Below are 15,874 nucleotides of genomic sequence, written 5' to 3'. Positions count from 1 at the left end.
TAGATCAAGGGAAGTTATAGTGCCACTGTATTCTGCTCTGGTCAGACCTCACCTGGAGTACTGTGTCCTGTTCTGGGCACCACAGTTCAAGAAGGACACTGACAAACTAGAACGTGTACAGAGGAGGGCAACCAAAATGGTCAAAGGCCTGGAAACAATGCCTTATGAGGATCGGCTAAGGGAGCTGGGCATGTTTAGCCTGGAGAAGAGGAGGTTAAGGGGTGATATGATAGCCATGTTCAAATATATAAAAGGATGTCACATAGAGGAGGGAGAAAGGTTGTTTTCTGCTGCTCCAGAGAAGCGGACACGGAGCAATGGATACAAACTACAAGAAAGAAGATTCCACCTAAACATTAGGAAGAACTTCCTGACAGTAAGAGCTGTTCGACAGTGGAATTTGCTGCCAAGGAGTGTGGTGGAGTCTCCTTCTTTGGAGGTCTTTAAGCAGAGGCTTGACAACCATATGTCAGGAGTGCTCTGATGGTGTTTCCTGCTTGGCAGGGGGTTGGACTCGATGACCCTTGTGGTCTCTTCCAACTCTATGATTCTATGATTCTATGATTCTATGACTTCCTCGTCGGGGCCAAACACACAGTGCAGGTTCGCACGGATCATAAGAACCTGGAGTACTGGCGCACGGCAAGGTTCCTGAACCAGCGGCACATCAGATGGGCGGAATTCTTTGCGGATTTCGACTTCAGGATAGAATACATCCCAGGCGACAACAACATCATGGCGGATGCACTGTCCAGAAAGCCGCAATACCTCGAAGAGGCGGCACCAGCAGCGGCCAAACACATTTTCGCTCCGAAAGCGTGGGCGTGCGCTTCAGCAACCGTGGACCTGGAGGCGGTCCGTCGAGCACTGCAGGAGGACCCCTTCGCACGAGCCAAGATGGAGGAGGTGCACAAGGGCACGGTGAAGGACGACGAGTTCCAAGTACGGGACGGATTGCTCATCCGCAGAGGAGCACTCTATGTACCGGGAGACGACCTCCGTGCGAAAGTACTGCAGCAGTTGCACGACGCACCCACCGCCGGGCACTTTGGCAAGGAGAAGACGGCAGAACTAGTTGCCAGAGATTTTTGGTGGCCCAAGATGAGGGGGGAAGTCGCGGAGTACGTCTCGAGGTGCGACACCTGCCAAAGGGCCAAGTCAGTGCACAAACCTCCGGCGGGACTGCTCGAACCGCTGCAGACCCCGAGCGAACCGTGGGAGAGGGTGGCCCTGGACTTTGTCACGGATTTACCCAGCTCAAGGGGTAAAACGGCAGTGCTAGTGGTGGTGGACATGTTCACTAAAATGGCCCACTTCATTCCATGCGCGAAGGTGGCCACGGCAGAACAGACCGCCAAACTGTTCATAGACCACGTCTTCAGGGTGCACGGTCTGCCACGGTCTATCTTGTCCGACAGGGGGCGCCAGTTCATTTCGAACTTCTGGCAGAAGCTGATGGGTTTCCTGAACGTCAAGATCAACCTAGCGTCGGCGAGACACCCGCAGACCAACGGCCAAGCGGAGCGCGTCAACGCCATCATGCAGCAGTACCTGAGATGCTATGCAAATCAGCAGCCGACAACCTGGGTGGACTACCTGCCGCTCGCTGAGTTCGCCTACAACAACACGAAGCACGTGTCAACGGGGGTGACACTGTTCTTCGCCAACAACGGGAGGCATCCCAGAACCTTCCCAGGATTAGAGAGACTGGGGGAGGGGGAGCCACAGGCAGCGGAAGTCTTGGCGGCAGAATTGCAGGAGGTTCACGAACAGCTTAGGAGGCAGTTAGAGCTTGCAAAGCACGCATACAAACTGCAGGCTGACAAGCACAGAAGGGTTGGGGAGGACATACAGGTGGGAGACTGGGTGTGGTTAGCGGCCCGCGCAGTGCCGACCAGATCATTAGCGAAGAAGAAACTCGGACATAAGCAGCTAGGACCTTATCAAGTTGAAGCACGGATCAATCCGGTGGCTTTCCGGTTGACACTTCCGGAGGGATCCAGAATGCACCCAGTATTCCATAGGTCGGTGCTCACGCCCTACAAAGCACCTCACCGATTTCAGGCGCAGGACACGGCACCAGACCAGTATAAGGAGATCCCCCCAAGGAGGGAGTCGCCAAGAGGGGAGCCCATCAACCAGGTCACAGAGATTTTAGACTCGAGATGGGGGGAAGAGGGAGTAGAATACTTTCTCGCCAGTGAAGGTACCCCGGCCAGCGCCAACCGTTGGGTGCCGGACTATGCCCTGAACGAGCCTCTTCTCAAGGAGGAGTTTCATGCCTTGTTCCCACACAGGCCCATGCCAGCCGAGTATTTCGACGACTGGCTTTTCACACCCACGCTTTCAACCAGCACCTTCCAGGGGTTCACCTCGGACGAAGAACCGGCAATAGAAACACGTTCCCCGGAGGGATCGCCCTCGGGGTTTGCCTCAGACCGCTCGTTTTGGTGGGACAATCGAGGAGAGGAGAGGTGGAGCAGGAGGTGGCTGAGGGGTCCTTGGCAGGCAACGGACCCAGAGGAGACCGAGGGTGAGATGGACATGGACAGGCTGGGGGAGGGCGTTGGGTTTGAGCATGGCGGCACGGAGATGGAAGCAGAGGAGATCGAGGTCGGCGAAGACAAGGAGGACGAGCCGGACTTATCCGGATGGATGCACGCCACGGGGGACGAACTGTATCCGCCATTCACCCCCACAACGACGGAGCACCCAGCACCCCCACCGGAGGAGGGGGAGGGGGGAACGGGGGGCTTCGAGGGGGGGATGGATGTCAGGGGTTCAGGTACAGAGTCACAGGAGAGGGAGGAAGTGGAGAGTGAGGGGGAGGAGTCCGAAGGAAATGTCAGCGAAGACAGCAGTCCGAGGTCTCTGAGTCTCTCCAGTGACTCGGAAGATTCACAGAAAGGGGCCCCCATAGTCAGGGCAAGGGGAGTGCCCAGGGGGGCACCTCGGGAAGAAGGGGCCAGAGGGGACTCAGAGAGTAGCAGCTGGAAATCCGGACCAGCGTCCCCCCCAGAGCGCAGTAGGGGGGAGGAGTCCCAGGCATCGGGATCAGGGGGCGCGCGGGCAGCGGGAGAACGTGAGGCAGGAGGGACCACACCCTCGTCAGGGAGCGAGGAAACGGTCATCAGGAAAGTTAAACGCGCGCGCGCGCCAAGTTCAAATGTACAGGAGGGCGGCAAGGTGGGCAGCCCGGGTAGGGAGCCAGGTCCTAAAGCCCGCCGAAGAGAGGGGGAGGAGTCAGAGGGGTCAACGTCTGCCTCAGAAGAGTCCCGGAGGGAGGAGACCCCGGGGGGTAGTAGGACCCAGAGGAAGAGAGAGAGAAGGAAGAGGTGGAGTAAGATTAGAGTCTTAAACTGGTGCGCAGGGGGCGGGGACTCAGACGGAGCTTCGCCGGTCTAGAGTCCAGATGTAGGGCTGGGACGCTGAGGCTTTGAAATGGAATCTATTCTTCAATAAAGACTTTGATACTTTTACTACCGGCTAGCGTTGGTCCTTGGTGAGCTGGGACCCGGAGCCAGCCCTGACAGGAGCGGAAGCAGAAAGGGGCAAAAACGAAACACTGAAAATGAGCACTATCATGGAATTTATATTAAGGCAGGAAATAAGACACAGAAGCAAATTATCAGGGGTTGCTTCTAGCTGCTTTTCCTTTCTAAGCTGTTCAGCTTGAAATGAGAGTGGTTTTATTTGGCCCCACGTCACTGGTCCATTGAGGGGGAAGGTGGGGGCCAGCAATCAAAATATCATCCATGTAATGATAGACTAAGAGGTGTGGATACTGAAGACGGAAAGGCTGGAGGGCTTGATTCACATAATATTGGCACATGGTAGGGGAATTCAACATTCCTTGCGGTAGGACTTTCCATTGATACCGTTCCGTGGGCTGGCTGTTATTTAACAAAGGAACAGTGAAAGCAAAGAATTTACGATCCTTCTCCTGTAAAGGGATGGAGAAGAAGCAATCTTGCAAATCTATGATAGCCAATTGATAAGAATGGGGACTCACATTTGGATTAGGCAGACCACACTGCAAGGGCCCCATGGGTTCAAGGATGTCATTAATCTTCCTTAAATCCTGGAGAAATCTCCATTTCCCACTTCTCTTTTTTATGACAAAGATGGGGGTATTATAGGGGCTAACTGAGAATTTGATATGGTCTGCCAATAATTGTTCATTCACCAATTGTTTTAAAGCAAGTAGCTTTCCCCCCATTATGGGCCATTGTTCCACCCATACAGGGGTGGTGGGTTTCCAGTTAAGGGGGAGTGCAAGCTTACTCATTAAATTGAATGGTAGCTTGTAATTGTTGTAGTAGGTCTCTGCCCCACAGACTGAGGTGGATTTTCAGCACACAAGGCTGGGTGTATGCAATGGTTTCAGAGCTATCAGGCAGAGAAACAGGCAACCACTGCACGCTTTTGGAAGAGGTTTGAGGTCCACCCACACCCCAAACTGCAGAGGCAGATTCAAGGGGCCATGTGGGGTCCCAACAATTGCTGGATATGACAGAAATGTCTGCGCCTGTGTCAATCAAGCCTTCCAGAACTTTGCCATTGATTTTATACTTACGAAAAAGTTTCTGTTCACCAATCCTCTGGATTACAGCTAACAGCTGTGGAGAAAGGGGCAGAGCTGGTGCAAATTACTATCCATAACAGAAGCAGTAGGATGAGAAGGGAGCACCACCAAATGTGCCCAAGACTCACCCTTGCTTAACTGCATGGGCATGTGGCTCCAAAGTTGAACCATGATTGTGCCCACATAGTCAGGATCTAGGACTCCTGGAATAACCATGATTCCTTCTTTGGCCGCAGAGAATTTGGGTAAAATTAAGCCTGCGACCTTAGGTGGTAGTGGGCCCGCCAATTGGGTGGGCATGAGCACAATTTCACCAGGTAAAACAGCGTCTTTGGTTTCCTGATTGATTAAATCAATGGTGAAATCAGAGGGTGTATCCTTAGAAAAATTTTCAATAGAAAACGGCAGAGGGCTCTCTATTTGTCCTGGCCCGAGAGCTGGGCCCCTATGGAGTTTCCCGAACTCCTGCACTGATTTGCCCAATGATAGCCTTTTCCACATTTTGGGAATTTTTTGGAAGGTTTAGCCTTATTGGCATCACCATTCCTGTTTGCTCCCCCGCCAGGGGCTCTGCATTGTTTAGCAAAATGACCTGGGCGTTTGCAATTGAAGCAATTGCCCGTAGGCTTATTGCCAGCCTGGATAGCACCAGCAAGCAAAGACATCGCGTGGCTGTGGCTGCCAACATCTGCACAGGTTTGAATCATATCGGCCAGGTCATATTTGGGGCGGTGTATGATTGACTGCAAAGCCTTCTTGCAATCGGTGTTTGCATTTTCTTTCTTTCTTTCTTTTTTAAAATAATATTTATTGGAAATTTAAGGTTACAAAAGAAAGAAAGAAAAACAGAAAAAGCGAAAAAACAGAATTAACAATACAAATTAATAAAAAGAAAGTAAAAAAAGAATACAATACCCCGACATCAAAAACAAAAACAAAAAACAAAATTTAAAAACAAATCCAATAATTTCATATTCTTATCTTCATTAACTTATTTACTTGACCTCCTCACACCTCCCTCTTTTGTATTCTAATTATTAATTATCTCAGCAAATCCTTTCCATCTTTCATTATATTCTGTCCTTTAATTATCTTAATTTATTTTGGCCTTATCTCACCATAAAAAGAAAAAACCCTAAAGTTTAAAAAATTATTTGTACATAACTCCTTATAACATTTCTACTAAAGCCTAATAGTTTCATTCCAAGATTTTCCTAACAGTCATTAAATTTACAATACTTCTCTAAATAGAATTTTTTTTCCCTAAAAAATTCTGCCAAACATCATCCACCGTCTCTTCTTCCTGGTCCCGAGTTCCGTCAGTCCTTTCTGTCTGTTCCATCTAGTCCATCAACCAGGTGATCTTATGTCCGAGGCTCTTAACTCTCTTACATGTCCCTTCTGGAGATCTTCTTCATAATTGTACCTACACTTTACTTTGTCATCTGTTGGTCTTATTCTTAATTTCCTTCCTTTGTCTCTGAGGGGTAGATCACGGGGAAGCAACTTAAGAGTAACTTTACCCCTTCTCAGCCAGTCAGCCCATTCTCCATGGTTAGCACTAAAGTCCAAAAAAATATTCCAGAGCATACTTCAATGCCCCTCCAAAGTTGAGGGCCTCGACCACTCCAATCTCCTCCTGGCCCAAAACCATATCCCAAAGGTCAGAACATCCCTGCATAGGAGGATCTGACCAACTTGCCATCTCCAGTCCCGACAGGACTCCGTCTCTCCAAGTCTGACTCACTCCAGATTCAGTCATCAGAAATGACAACTTATGTTCTTGCAGGACCACATCTCTCTCAACTTGTATTGCTTGAGGTTCAACAATAACCTCCTTCTTTATCTTCGCCACAGCTTGCCCTGTCAGGGCAGATTCCTGGGTCAATTATTGAGCAGGTCCTATATAAATGTTCACTGTTTGACCAAAGTTAACAGTTGCAGTAGTCATCAAATCCATCTTTGCATGAAGCTGCTCCAACAAAGCACTTGTCCTGCACAAAGCAGACGCTAAGACTTCCTGTGTCAACATTCTCAAGGTCAGAGCCTGTTTCTCACGATCTCTTATCTCTACAGCTGTAGAGTTCCCCAAGTCCACTCCGGCAACAGTTCAAAGGCTCCCTCTAGAGGAAACAATTTCAGCAACAGTGTTGCTTTCGTTTTCCGAGTCTTTGTTCCTTTTTAGTGTAAAAGGAAACATTAGAGTCAATATGTTTCTCTTATTTGATTTCCTGCAACATACGTTGTTATTCACAGTCAATGAACTTTCCCAAAACGTCTGTCTTTGACAGCTCATTCCCAGGTTCAAGACGATAAAAATTTATCTTTCTTTACTCCCTCTCCTGCAGGCTTAAATAGTTTAAGAATTTCCCCCCTCTTCTCCTGCTTCCAAGGGGGGTTTTGTGACTTTAGTACTTTAGTTTAGTACTTTAGTTTAGTACTTTACAAATAGCTTTCCAGACTTTAGCTTGTAGTATCTTTGCTTCAAACTATTTACAAAAGTGGAAAGGCGGACTTCCTGTTTAGACCTTCCCGCTCCGATGCCAAATTACGAAATTTAATAATCCAATTTTCCGTTCTACTCAAGGGTACTTGTTTAGAGTCCAATTTGTCCACAGGAGAAAAGTTAACGCTCTCCGACAACAGCAATGCGGCTTCACTCCGTGAAAAGAGCAATTGGTTTCGAAGCACCGCACCGCTCACCCCACGTCGCTCCGGATCCCTGAGATCGGGTTTCCCCACGAGTAGGGGAGGCACAAAAGGTGCCAGCTGAATCCCAGGTCCACAGGCTTCTCCAGCCTGTGGTTTTGATGGGTCTCCGCCTCGCCGTGGCGGTCCAGACCCTAATTTTCACGGAGCGGGTTCCTCCAGATCAGAGGAAGCCTGCCATTGCCAGTGGCGCTAACCCGGAAGTCCAGTGTTTGCATTTTAAAAGGCCAATTTTTTCATCAATTCATTTTGAGCCGTAGGGTCATCAATCTGCCTGGTGATTGATTCTTTCAATCTATCTATAAATTGATGGTAAGGCTCCAAATGTTGTTGGTTAATATTAACGAAGGAGCTCAGTGGTTGCCCCGAAACAGGGACTTTCCGAAAGGCGTGTTGTACACAGGTCGCGGTGCAACTGAAATGTACAGGTGTCAATTGCGCCTGGACTGGTATGTTATCATACAGACCAGCGCCAAAGAGTTGGTTGGCTGAATGCTGTTGATCAGCCAGGGCGACTGCGCTATGCTTAAATTCACTTTCAAAAACCACATACTGAGCAGCAGATAAAAGCATGCGCATCAAATCCTTCCAATCTTGAGGTAGCATTGTGTAACCATTTGCGATCCCCTCCAGCATCCCTAGCACATAAGAAGATTTGAGGCCAGAATCAGTAATGGCTTTCCTTAATTCTCTCAGAACAGAATAAGGAAGCGCCTCATACATAACTTCTTGTTGTGCCGTGTCAGGGTTGGCATAGGATATAGGGAAAGCAGATGGCATTTCCCCAGGCCAGCCAGCCTCTTCCTCTAAGGAGAGGAGCCCTTGCTTCCTAGCTTGAGAAAGCACGGCGCGCACAGCTCCTGTGGGAGAGCACGCAGAGGCTGAGGCAGGCGAAGGAAGGATGGGGGGTGAATGTGGGCTGAGGCGTAGGGAGGAGTTGGCAAGGTTGCGATGGAGGCAAAAGCTTTGGGTAAAGTGGGGGATTGTCTGCTTCGGCTAAAAGGGCAGGAGCCGACGGAGATGCCTGCGGTCCTAACCTAGCGACGGCATCTGCACACTTCTGCCAAGTGAGCAGACAATGAATCGGTGCTCTCGGTTCTGCGAAGAGGGTTTTTCCGATCTTTTGCCAAGCTTCTGATCCCAGAGAGCCTGCCTCTGGGTACCAGGGGCACTGGCAAGCAATCTCACATAACGATTGTTCAATTTCTTTCAAAGAAATATGAGCACCCGCAACCCGCTGTCTAACTAGATGAAGCAGCTCCTTGGCATGCTCCTGCTGGAATTTTGTCAATCCCCCCCCCCCCCATACTCACGAAGTAGCGTGCTGAGACTTTTCCAGTCAAGTGAAGTACAGGGGTAGCTGCGTGAAGGGATCTGGCGATCATGTCAGGGTCACCAGATGTTGGGTTGAAATAAATGACAGACGAGTGACAAGTGTCATACGGGAAGCATCTCTCGAGCATGTTTCAGAGAGTCCCTTTTATTGAATATTACAGCATTGCAACGTATGTGCTTGTTGCTGATTGGTTAACACAAAAACAAAGCAAGGGTTGCATATAGGCTGCATATAGGCATTAATCATCAATGGATTAAAGGTTGGGAAAGGAACACAGAGTTGGACAGGTCCCTATTAAACTGTTACTAATGATTGATATAGGAAGACTTAACAGAACATAACTATCACATTCCGTAGATGTGGTCAACCATGCATTAAGAACATGAACTGAACATTCTAGGCAGAAGCAAAACTTCCCATCAGTAAGGAGTGTTGGGTTTGGCTGTCCTTTCTTGGTATTAGTTGACATTTTTATTTCTTCTCTATATAAACACTGATGTCAGGATACAGGAAGCTTCTGATTCTAAGCAGTTGCCAGGGTTGGAAGATGGCCCAGAGCAAAGAGAGGGGAGGTTGTCATGGAAACACTCTCCCAGAATGTAGGTGAAAGGCCAAATTCCACAGATAGCCTCTCAGACATGGCTGGCCAGCCTTCGAGTATTCAAGAGCATGGGGGGTTACAGGAAAAAGGATGCGATTCATCACAGAGTATGAAGAGAAGTTTCCTCCCACGTTGCATTTGTAGGATGAAACGTGACACTGAGAACTTAGTTGAGTCATCATCGTAATGGCAACCAGCTCACGGGAGAGGAGCTCCTGGTAATCTGTTCTTTTCTTGGAATAAAACCAACTTTATAAATGAACTGCACTCATGCGAGACTCACTGCCATCACAACTTACTATCCCTATATATGCAGTGGTTCTCTCTGGTACACACAGGGCTGGTGTGTTCTTCAAGCTATCCTATTTGTCGATCCCGCCCACAGGGGTATGACGAGAAACCAGCTCGTCTTCTCTGGGATGAGGCAGTTTTTCACCAAGTTAGCTTGTAAAGAATCTCACACACCAAGCTGGATTTTTAAGGGCTCTCTCACACAGCTCAAAAGCTGCTGCCCACCTTTATTGAAGCTTTCAGCAGAAGTGTTCTCTAACAATCTATCAGCTAGCAGACAAAGAATGTACAGTACATCACGCCCCCTAAGATCATGTTACAGGGACCAATCGCTACATTGGCATGAACTGTCCACGCGTTGTTCATGCCCCAAGCAGCCTCTTGCTTTGTCCAGTAAGAAACTTCTTTCCTTCCAATATATATAAACAACCATTTTCCTACATGCCCTCTTTTCTTTATATATTTAAGCACAAATGAAAACAATTTTAATCAGCATCATACACGGAATTTGCTAAGCGTTTATATTGTGCCACATAAATCCTTCTAGTCAGCCCAGAGGCTGGACGTGGTTTATTCCACCAGGCACTGCATTGAGCAAGCAAGGAAGGTAAGCATTGAATGCAACAACAGAGAATTATAAATCCAACAATTAATGCAATTATAATCAACAAAATTTTTCTTAACCATTCACCATTAGGTAACCAAGAGAAAAGCCATTCCCATGGGTCAAAACCCTGAGGTGGATTCAAAGGATTATGAGCTATCATTTCTTCCATATGGTCAATAGTCGCAGAAATATTAGCTGATTGATCAGATATGTACATACAGCAATGGGAATGAATTAAGGCACAAACTCCGCCTTTAGAGGCGAGAATAATATCTAGAACATATCTATTTTGAAGAGCAACATCTCTTATTTGTGACATTTCTGCGTTAATTGTCTTTAAAGCCAAAATAGTAGAATTGAACAAAGCAGATGTCCAATTTGCCAACTTATGCAAATCGCGGTAATTCATAGCTACACCTAAAGAGGGCAGAAGAGACCTAGCAATGCTTGTTTCAACATATTGAGTGATGGGAGATTGTGCCTCCTTCTTATTGCGCAGACGGACTGCTGGAAGCGTATCCAGTTTATATATCAGAGGGATAACCACCCCTAAAGTACAGGTTCCAGAAAAAGCAGAGGGGATTTCTTTGTAGGCTTTTGTGCCACAAAACAACCATAAATCAGATTGAAGCAAACACGTAGTTCTGCTACTCTTCCTCATCCAATCCAACCAAACATAAAAATTTCTACACGCAGCTTGTTGATCATAAGTCATATAGGTTGTGACATTATTAACTAAAACTTTTGGCCTACCACTCATAGTGGTAACGTTAAGAAAACAAGAGGATCCATTAACATACTCATAAGTCCAATTACAAGAAGGATAATGACCTAAAAATTTCTTTGTATTATGATTAAAATGAAAGCAATGAGACGCTGTTTCTACAAGCGACAAAAACACAGGAGGTAAACTCATACGGCCATCCTTCATATTATTGCTAATCTTATATGAAGCATTTAGTGGAATACCATGCAATAATATGCCAGACCGCTTTGAATAAGGAGGAATATGCATACACACCCAACAATCAGAAAGATTAAGCATAGATGCAAACTGATTTATATCTTTAACATAGGTATTATTACTCCAAATCTGATGATATATCTCAGGTTTTCTTGCTTTTTGTAAGGGAGCATCACGGCGGCGTCTTACAAAGTTTTTCAGGTGTTTAAAGTTGTGAGGTCGATGCCAAACTAATAGTTCGGGGGGGCAATAAGGATGAGAATGGTAGATCACCCCAATAGCTGCTTCAGAGCAACCTGCGTGATATTTCGTGGCTCGATTATTGGCATGTAAAAACCACAATCCAGAAGAGGCAACACAACCGTTTTTGCAAACACAAGAGCCCATTTGCTGTAAATAGGCTACATTCACGGTTCCTTGTACTGAATCAAAATTCCAACCCCAGTTGTAGGTAGCAACACAAATGGGGTAGTCGAAATTGGGGAATAAAACCCAGGCAAGGCCAGTGTGGCGAGGACATCCTTCAAAGCCAGGCTCATTCCCCAGGCAAGATGCAGCAAAACTGTACTGGTACTTGGTAATCAAAGTGGCTTCCCAGGGAATAGGAAGGCCAATGCGATAAGGACGGAGATGGCCCTTCAGCATGCCAGGAAACACAGGAACAGCTGTAGAAGAAGGCACGTTGGAAGGAACATGGCGATGTCTCCAGCTGCAATGTGGATTGAAGTCAGATGGCAGATCTCCACCGACAGACAGCGTGAAGTATGGTTTCAAGACGCTGGTGTCTTCTCGGGCGTCTCCTTGGGCGAGGATGGATGCGCAACAGAGGAACGCCAAGGCCGAACACACCTGGCTGGAACCCATCTTGTCTCTCCTTCCACGTCAATGGCAGCAAATCCACGACCCCAGGAAATTAGGGGAGTTGGACCTTTCCACTCCGGGTCTGGAAGCAACCTGTAAGACACTAGAGGGCGTTGCAACACTTCTTCCCTTCTGAAGTGAAGCTCAGCAGGTGTAAAATTTCTGTTGTGAGGATACAACAGATGATTTAAGGTGAACAACACTTGATGCACAATATTAGGTATTTCAGAGACAGTAGCCGAGCGACCTCCCAATTGCTTATTAAGAAGGGTCTTAAAAGTCAAATGGGCACGCTCAACGATTGCTTGTCCTGTAGAGTTAAAGGGGATACCATGAGTCAACTTAATATCCCACAAAGAGCAAAAGTCAGAAAAAGCCTGAGAAATATATGCAGGGCCGTTGTCAGTCTTCAAGGCATGGGGTTTTCCCATAACAGCAAAACAACGCATCAAATGTTGAATGACATGTCGGGTGGTCTCTCCTTTAAGAGGAGTGGCCCAAATGAAGCCAGAGGCAGTGTCCACAGTGAGATGTACCTTAGAAAATGGGGCCAAAGATGGCGTGTGAGTGACATCCATTTGGCAAATTGCAAGGGGATGCAGACCTCTAGGATTAACTGCATCATAAGGGATCACTGTGGGCGATTTAGAGCAGACAGCACACTGTGACACAATGTCTCTAGCTTGAGAAATAGGCAATGAGAAAGATTTAGCCAATACCTTAGCATTTTGATGAAATACTGAATGACTTTCAATTGGGTCAGAAAATAAAGAAAAAATGTCATTTTTCAAGGCTTGATCTGCCTTGGCATTACCTTCAGCCAAATAGCCAGGGTGACCAGTGTGTGATCTAAGATGGGCTACATAGAACTGACATGCCCTATCCTGAATCAAATTCTGTAAGGTAGAAAACAATGTAAACAGGTTATCATCAATAGCAGGAGTAATGTATGACAATGGTAACACGTGCAACAATTTGCATACATACTGCGTGTCCACTATGAGATTGAAAGGAATATCAGCAAACTGTTGAAATGCTAAAATCACAGCCGCTAATTCAGCACGCTGTGCTGATGTTTGCTCAGTAGTATACAAACTGTGCCATTTCCCCTCCTTTTCCCAAACCACCACCCCCCTAGATTTAGTGCCATCTGTGAAAACAGTGAGGGCGGAGGGCAAGGGCAGAGGAGATAAAGCAGTTCGGAGGACATATCTCAGTCCTGTAAGGAAAGATAGACGAGGGTCTCTGGGAGGATTGTGAATAATTTGTCCCAAAAAATCAGCAAAAGTGATTTGCGTGGAAGCAGATGTCATAATCAGATGCGCAACTTCGTCCTGGGTAAAAGGCAAAAATATTGACTGCAAATCCATTCCAGAGAGGGCTAGAGCTCGATGTCTGCCCTTGGCAACGAGATCCATGACGCTATTGGGTGTGGCATATACATTGCGTGGAGGAGTGTGTGGTAAATGTAGCCACTCCACAATAGACACAGTTCCGGGCTTGAGGCCTGTGGTGTATAAAATAGCCGTTGGAAGGAGTGGGGTAGCGAAAACCGCAAGTGATAAATGTCCCATAGGAAGGGAAGGAATCCTGTCCACCATACACCTGCGAAGATGGTTATTCACAGTCATTAGGGCTTCCTCCATCACAGGGGTAACTGTGATCTTATCTGCAGGATTTTTGTGTCCCTTTAGAGCAGAAAAGAGTGGAGATAGGGTGGAGGTGGGCAGGTCCAGATAACTCTTAATCCAGTTCAACTGTCCTAGAAGTTGTTGTAAATCCACCAACTTAAGCTGCTCTGGGAATTCCAATTGGGGTGTGACTGGAATGGCAGCAGCTGCAGTCAGCTTGTGTCCAAGATAAGTAATAGGTAAAGTCCGTTGAATTTTTTCTTTAGCTACTGTCAGGCCTGCTTGCATGAGAACATGAGTTAAATCCTCAAGAAGTGAGTCAGAGATATGTAAAGCTGATAATAAAATATCATCCATGTAATGAACACAATTAACCGCTAGGTGGCGCTCACGGAACGGCTGGAGTGCCTTATCCACAAAATATTGGCACAATGTGGGAGAATTCCGCATTCCCTGTGGTAAAACTACCCATTGAAAACGCTGAGTGGGTCGGGAATTGTTCAGGACAGGTAGGGTGAAGGCAAACCGCTGCCTGTCTTGTGGTGCCAAAGGAATAGAGAAAAAACAATCCTTGAGGTCGATGACTGCAAGCTGGTGGTCTTGTGGCAACATGTTGAGATTTGGAAAGCCAGGCTGTAACGCCCCCATGGGCTGCAGCTGGGCATTGACTTTACGTAGATCCTGTAGGAGGCGCCATTTACCAGAAGCCTTTTTTTTGATGACAAAAATAGGCGTATTCCATGGACTTGTAGAATTTTCTATGTGCCCCAATTCAAGTTGTTCTGCAATTAACTGGGCTGCCACTGCTAGCTTTTCTTTATGCAAGGGCCACTGATCCACCCACACAGGTATGTCAGTTGTCCAACAAAGAGAAAGCACAGTCCGGGGCAAGGCAGGGGCAGCCCTCAGCAAAAATTTGTAGAAATTGTAGTATCTGCTGCTGCAAGCAGATCTCTTCCCCAAAGGGAGACAGGGATGTCCAGGACCAGGGGTAAGATGGTCATCTCAAAACCTTGTGAGCCTTGAATCAAAATAGGATTTCTGCTGCGGTAGGCCGAAGCAGCGCCTCCAACGCCCACAACAGCAGACGCTGGTTCAGTGGGCCAGGCTGCTGGCCAGTCTTTTAAAGCAATCACAGAGCAATCAGCGCCAGTGTCCAAAACGCCCTCAATTGTGCGGCCCCCAAGGGTCATCTGGATTTTAGGACGTTCCTCTGAGATGGCAAAGGTAGCCGCAATGAGGGGATCAGGCGCCTGTGGGGATCTTGGGACACAGACAATCTTTGCCACAGGGGTACCGGATGGTAGATACGCTGGGCGAGCAGAGAACATGGTCACATAAGGGTCATTTTGTTGTAAACCATGTAACAGTCCCGGAACAAGGTGAATCCCTTGATGTAAAACATCAGTCAAAGGGAACACCAAGCATTGAGCAGAGGAAGAAAAACCAGCCCCTACGGACACGCGGACTTGCTGTGGCACATAGGGGACTGGCAGGCGTAAGTCCTGAGTTAGAAAAAGGTGAGGCAAAGCTGGAGGCGGGCCAACCAAAGAATGTGCTGAATCCCCTACTGTTGGGCCTGGGCCTGGGGAGGGCCCGACTGCAGGTTTTTTGTCGGCTGGGTGTGCTGATTTTGCTGAGGTGTGGCAGAGCGGCACTGATTGGCCCAATGAAAACCCTTTTTGCACAGAGGGCATTTAGTGCTAGGGCGACGTTGCTGCGTGCTGGATCTGCACTGAGCACGAAAATGGCCCATTTTACCACATCCAAAACAAGTCTTGTCCTTAGCAGGGGTTTGAGACCCTGTGTAGGATAAAGCAGTGGCTAAAAGACGAGCCTTATGTGTTTCAGTGCCTACAGACTGACAGGCCTTAAGCATATCTGCAATGGCAATGTTAGGAGTTGTCATTAAAGGGCGCAGCACCTGCTTACAATCATCATTTGCATTGTCAAACGCAAGCTGACGCACAATCACTTCTTGGGCTGCCACATCCTGAACTTGCCTTTTAAGAGTATTATACAATCGATCGACAAATTGTCCAAAAGGCTCTGTAGGGTCCTGTCGAACGCTGCCCCAACGACCCCCTCTCTCGGTTTTGTCATCTGGGACTGAGGCCAGCGCCTCCTGGGCCGCAGCAGTGGTGGCTGCCCAATACTGAGGGTCTAGGGCCAATTGCTGAGCAATGGTAAGGAAATTTCCCCCTCCCGTCAGGCCATCGAGGACCTCAGCCTGTGTAAGCATGGGAGGGGCAGGAGGAGGTGGTGCGGCGCCAACAACAGCGGGTAGTG

The 15,874-nt window shown here is 47.7% G+C and overlaps 1 protein-coding gene and 1 long non-coding RNA gene across 2 annotated transcripts in view; one reads left to right on the top strand and one right to left on the bottom strand.

Annotated features, from left to right (window-relative positions):
- HPX (hemopexin) overlaps positions 1-15,874 on the bottom strand; it is a 512,404-nt gene that overhangs the window by 22,793 nt on the left and 473,737 nt on the right. The gene's annotated exons all lie outside the window — the stretch shown is intronic.
- LOC310675858 overlaps positions 1-15,874 on the top strand; it is a 36,317-nt gene that overhangs the window by 15,884 nt on the left and 4,559 nt on the right. The window contains exon 2 of the long non-coding RNA XR_014510251.1: positions 9,054-9,618. This is a non-coding gene — a long non-coding RNA (uncharacterized lncRNA). The remainder of the gene's footprint in view (positions 1-9,053; positions 9,619-15,874) is intronic.

The sequence above is a fragment of the Podarcis tiliguerta genome, assembly GCF_965153285.1.
Source record: "Podarcis tiliguerta genome assembly, chromosome: 4".
Taxonomy (NCBI): domain Eukaryota; kingdom Metazoa; phylum Chordata; class Lepidosauria; order Squamata; family Lacertidae; genus Podarcis; species Podarcis tiliguerta.
The sequence above is the reverse complement of the archived record's forward strand: the minus strand, read 5'-3'. Positions and strand labels throughout refer to the sequence as shown.